We start from the raw sequence: 6192 nt of genomic DNA on the forward strand, positions 1-6192 counted from the left end.
CCCAGGAGTTAGAGACCAGATTGAGCAACATAGGGAGACCCTGTTTCTGGAAAAAAAAAAAAAATTAAATTTACTGGGTGGAGTAACATGCACCTGTGGTTCTAGCTACTTGGGAGGCTGAGGTAGGAGGATCACTTGAACCCAGGAGGCTGAGGCTGCAGTGAGTAGTGATTGTGCCATGCACTCCAGCCTGGGCAATGCAGCAAGACCCTTTCTCCAAAAAAAAAAAAAAAAAAAAAAAACCTCAAAATGGACAGTGGAGTTCCTTACAGTTGACGTCATTGAGGGTTATCATTGTGAACTTTCTCTGGTGGTTTCTGCCCCCAGCAAAGACCCAATGTCGTCATCCGCTGGCAACTGCATGTACTTGTTTTTCCTTGGCCTGATTTTTACCTAATAACTTGGATTCTTCCTGAGTGGTGGGGGAAGAGGAGTGTGAGTACAGAGCTAGATATTCCAATCTGAGTATACCCAAGGGCAGGTAATGGTGCTCCAGTCCTCTTTTGGAGGAAGAGTTCTGCATTGAAGAAAGATCAGTCATTACAAGTCCTGTGCTCCACACCTAGCCCTTCCACTTACAAACTTTGTGATCTTGCGCAGGACACTTAAACTGCTATGTCAGTATTAAATTATTTGTAAATAGTAAGTTATAAATACATAATAAATAATAGCCATTCCTTACCTTTCTCATAGGAATGCTGTGAGTCTCAAGTGAAAAAGATGAAAAAGATGCAGTGTAGAAATGTTAACTGTTTCCCTTCCTACCACTTCCTAGCATCTGGAAGAGTCGGGATGGGCTCAGTTATGCTACAGTAGCAAGCAACCATCATAATTCAGGGGCTCAAAATAACACAAAGCTGTTATCACTCTCATTATGTGTCTGTCATAGGTTGGTGGGGGTCTTTGGTGAGCATATTCACTCACTATGGAACACAGGTTTATGATGCAACCACCATCTTGAATATTGGCAATTTTCATGGCAGAGGAAAGAGAGACAGCTCTGTAAGGTGTCCACAAGCAACTAAATATTTGATCTGAAAATGAAACATGAAACTTCTGCAGGCAATTCATTGGCCAAAGCTATTTACATGGCTCCCACCTACTTCTAAGCAGGGCAGGAAGTATAATCCTTCACATACCTCAGAGACTAAAAACTGGAGATACTTGGTGAACAGCACTAATGACTACCACACCACCCTTTTATCTCCTCTTGATTTCCTTCCCTTTTTCCTTTTTTTTTTTAAAAAGAGAAAATAGAGTACAGTGAAAGTGTAAACTTTGAATCCAAGCCAAATACCATTTCTGTTACCCAGCAGTGTGGGTGACTTTGGGCATATCACTTAAACCTGTCGTCAGTCACCTTATCTTAAAAAGGTGCTTGTTGTAAAGATTAAATGAAGGAATACATGGAAAACCTCCAAGAACAGGGTAGAAACTTAACAAGTGTCTGTTTCCTTCCTTAATTCATCCGTTTCTCCCCTCTCCTTTCTCTCTATTTTACAAATTCTCTTTGGAAGAAAAAGGGGAAGATTTACGGGTCTGCTGTGGATCTAGAAAGAGAAATCATTTCTGCTTTTACTACATCCACTACTTCCAGTCCTGTCTTCCGATAACATGAAAATGGAAGCCAGAATCAACCTTGATCACCCAAGATAATCTCAAGGTCATCTCAAGGTGTTGCAAATTGCAAGGAAATGCTTAACCAAGTAGTTGCTGGGAGATTTGCCTAAGTCACCCTTCTCTCAGTAAAAGGCAGTGTACTATCCAATAGTTCCAGTGCCTCTTAAACTTCAGTGTGTAAGACTCACTAGAGGATATTGTAAAATGTGGAGTCTTATTCTGCAGGTCTAAGGTGAGGCCCAGATTCCAATGAGCTTCCAGGTGGGGCCAATGCTCCTGGTCCCTGGACCATACTTTGAATAGCAAGGTTCTAGGGGAATGAAATGAAGATTTAGGTGTTGTAGACCTAAATTAGAATCCTGGATCTGCTTCTCATGAGTGGCAAGGCTTGGACAACATACTTTTCTACTCCATCAATCTGTTTCCTCATCTGTACATCAGGCACCCTCACAGTGTTATCAGGAGGCTTCAATGAAATCATACATGTGAAAAACTTTATTAACTGGAAAGCATAGTGAAATGTTAGCTTTTAGTGGAATCTTTTCAGCTGTAAAGCACTGGGCTCTCTCTAAACCAAAAGTGATTCTGTCCTCTTCTCCTTTTTTGCATTGCCTTACATACCAGATGCTGGAGGATGCCTCTGTCCCATATGCTGTGGTAAGCACTTCTCACTTCCAGAGAGATTGACCTTGTGTAACTGACAAGTGTCAGGGAAATGTGGGAGAGGAGCACTAAATCTAGACCAGGTACGCGTACGTGTGGGCAGGGAGCATGACAGAGAGCTGAGGGGGTGCGTGGCCCCAAAGCTAAGCAAAGTGAGTATAAATGGTGGCCACAAAGGCATCTTAACCAAATAGAACCTGTTAAACCAGGCCATGAGCAGTGAGACCCTACTTTTTCTTATGGGATGCAGTGATAAAGAAATTACATAGTTATTTGAGAGGAACATAAATAAAGATTAATAGGTTAATGAGTTATTTTCCTTTCATTACTACACTATTGTACTTTATTATAATTGCTTTGCACTCATTTAATTAAATTTGAACTGGGGCCAACACAAGATAATTTGTTTTCCCTGTACTGAACAATGAGTATGCAGATTGGATGTACTGAAGCAGTAATCAGCCCTCTGTTTGCAACACTTTTCTACTCTGAGTAGACATTATAATTGATAATTTGATTGTTGCAGCACTCTGTGCAATATATTTTAAAGCAACATTAACATAATGGAAATTATGTTGTGAGCTTAATCTCAGCTTTTCACTGAGAGGCTATCTGGTTCCTCAGTGTAAACCAGTCAGGGTCTGACAACAGCAGGTTTCTCTCTCATTCCTTCTTTTTATCTCTCTCTCTCTCTCTCTCTCTGCCTCTCTCCCTCCTTCCTTTCTTCTTTCCTCTCTTTTCTGCTCCTTCCTCCCTCACTCCCTCCCTGCTATCTTTTGTCCCCATTCTGCCCTCCCTTTCTTCCTTTCTCTCCCATCTTTTTTCCCCTTCCCTTCTGCCCCGCTCCCTTCCCTCTGTCTTTCCTCCTTCCTTCCATAACTGCATTATTTTCTTTTCTTGCCTGTTTCTCCAGTGTATTGAAGAAAGAAAAAAAGATGAAATAAGCATTGTTGTTAGCAACCATTCCCAGCTGCATTTCCTAATTTTGAGGCCTGTTCACATCCGGGACATCTGAGAAAAGCAAACAAGAGCCTTTCCTGCAAACACCTAAGTGAGAAATTATTCCTGGTGGTCAGTGTGGTAGTCAGCACCACACTTTGTGTTGTTGGTCAACAAAGGGAATTAATTCACAAGGCAGTCATGAGCTCTTCAAGGGCATTGCTGCCCATTTGGGCAGATGAGGAAAAAGTCACTGGTGTTTCCTTTGTCCAAAGTCCATTCTTCCTTGGAGCCGCAAACACTTTCTTGAAAAGATGAGGCCTTTATCCTTATGAATACATTCTGCGGACTGATTCTCTTTGGCCCAAAGGTTTCCTGTCCCGTAATGGAAAGTAGGTGTGACATTCTGTTTGATAATCCCAGGCCAGAGATCTTGGACGCAGGTGAGGAAATTTGTGCTCCCGTGACTTCTATTGAATTTTCATAACTCTGTAAATATTTGTTTCTGTGTTTGTTTTGGGAAGAAAAACACCTGTGAATGGTTGGAAATGACTGTGTTTGTTTGGAAAAGCTGAAAGAGAGGGGTCTGAGAATTCTTTCTTCTTCATTAAACTGTCCAGACCCTGAATTTGTTGCAAAAAAAGTCGAATTTATTTGAAGAAAAGCCTATTCTTTAATCTCTTTGTTCTAAGGCGTGGGCACCCACACTCCACTCTAGTCTGCTGCTTTATTTTCAAACTATCTGTCAGTGTGGAGGAAAAATGCTACAACAAGAGGAATGTTTTTTTGGAGGGGGCAACATTTTGGAGAAGGCAGATTTTTCTCTGACACATATTAAATTTCTCCAGTGAACACTTGGATGTCATTGCTGCATCTGAGTGGCTTTTCTTTTCTCTTTCTGTGTTGTTATTTTTCATAGGAAATTGGGCTAGAACTTATTCATACGTTAATTACTGAGTTGAGAAGTAGCACTCTTAGGTTTTACTTTTTAGCTCACTATTTCCTTATCTGTTCGGGGGAGAGTGTGTTTTAGTCTCTCCCGTTGTTTTGAGATAGACTTCTCTCAGCTGGGTCTACTGTTCTAATTATTATTATTTTAAAAAAATGTTTTTAACAGAAACAGGATCCAGAGAGTTAAGTTGGGTTTTGCTTTGTTTTGTGTTTACATTTTAACCTCTGTTAAAGTTACAAGAAAGAAAACTTCAACTTGCCTGGATGGAGGGTGCTTCCTCTTGTGCACAGATGTTGCGTTTAAATTGAGAAGCCCACAGCTGGGATGCTGTCACAGCCTAGAGACACAACTACAGTCTCTTGCATCAGCCCACCCATGGCTCCCTGCCCCCAGGGACATTGCTAAGCAAGCCTGTTCCCAAATAAGAACCTGAGGGTAAATTCATGGAGCACAGGTATCAGACTTACAGCAGTTTTCCACTGCAGGGAGCCAGGGAAAAGGACCCTCTCTCCCAGTGGTCTCAAACACAAATTCCTGGCACTTGCCACCTATCTGGACATCATAGCACTTTGAAACATTCATCTTGGCACTTCAGTTTGTATCTGTCATAATTTAGTTACCCCGAAGCAGACCTTATGGCAAGGTTTCTTAAGGTCAGCAGCAGAAAGATGAGTCACGACAGTGCAAATGAGCAGCTATGCTGAGACCAGATGGGTGGCACGGGCAGCACTGATTACAACTTCACTGAAAAAAATCTCATGTGCACCTATTCTATCTAGACTGTCGGCTCCATGAGGGCAAGTGCTGAGCTTGAGTATCAGTCTGTGTTCCACAGTGCCCACCTGGATAATAACATCATCCAAGCAGCATCCAAGCATTGTGCTGAGCACATTATAAGATCCCTGCCAATCTTCACAACAGCCCAATGGGGTATCTCCATCTTACAGATGAGGCAAGAAGCACAGAGTTAAGTAACTTGCTGAAGTGGTAGAGTCAGGATATTTAAACTCAGGCAGCCTGGAGCCTACCCTTTTGCCACTGTGGGAACCATCTCTCATGGCTGTCTGGTTAGGAATCTGAGTCTGGAAGCTTTAGAGACCATCATCACCATAACTAGAGCTGTCCTTTGTTGAATACTTCTCATGTGCCTTGTCTTGGGATAAGTGCTTTACATTTGTTACTTTGTTTTAGTTTGCTCATTGAGGCTGCTACCCCCATTTTAGAGCTAAAGACAGTGAGGTTTAGAAAGATTAAACCACACAGCTCACGAGTGGCTCTGTCGAAACTCTACCCACCAGACACCAAAGCCATGACTTCAAGATGTGACATTTTCCACTTGAGCTGCTGCAGCAGTAGCAGGCAAGTGATGATGGAAATCAAGAAAGTTGTGTCCCCTGACTCATCTCAGAGGTAGCAGGTGGGCCAAGGGTCATTCAAGAAATGGAGGTCATTGAGGACACCTCTCCCCCAGATTCCTATCACAAACCTGGCACAATCAGGTGAGGTGGTTGCTGTTTTTTTTTTTTTCCCCAAATAACCTTTGATAATATTCAAAGTATTTTACAGTCTGCTTCCCCTTCACCTGGTGCAGTGGCAAGGATACCGGAATACAGCCAAACCTGCCACACTTGAGGAAGTCACTATTTCAACTCACCTTTGAAAACTCTTTTCTCCCTATCTCTGCGGTATCTCTGCTCCATGCATGGGGGCAACAGTGAGGGTGCACAGTTGTTATTGGTGGTGGTGGGCTGGTGCAAGCAGGAGAAAGGGGTACCTACCTGTGTTCCTCTGAAAGGCTTGCTGGGCACTCCCTAGGTAATAACAACTGGGGACCTTCCTCTCTCTTCCTCTCTTTCCTTCACTAGCACTTTCTCCTCTTTTGTCACTCCTTTTTCCATGTCCTTTCTAGCAAAGAAAGTCCAGTGTGGTGGAACAAGGTCTGCCTAGGAAGTCAGGAGACCTTGCTAACCACAACAATCACGGTCGCCTTGTGCTTAGCAAAGAATGATGAACACTGC

Source organism: Mandrillus leucophaeus, unplaced genomic scaffold, assembly GCF_000951045.1.
Source record: "Mandrillus leucophaeus isolate KB7577 unplaced genomic scaffold, Mleu.le_1.0 Scaffold333, whole genome shotgun sequence".
Lineage (NCBI taxonomy): Eukaryota > Metazoa > Chordata > Mammalia > Primates > Cercopithecidae > Mandrillus > Mandrillus leucophaeus.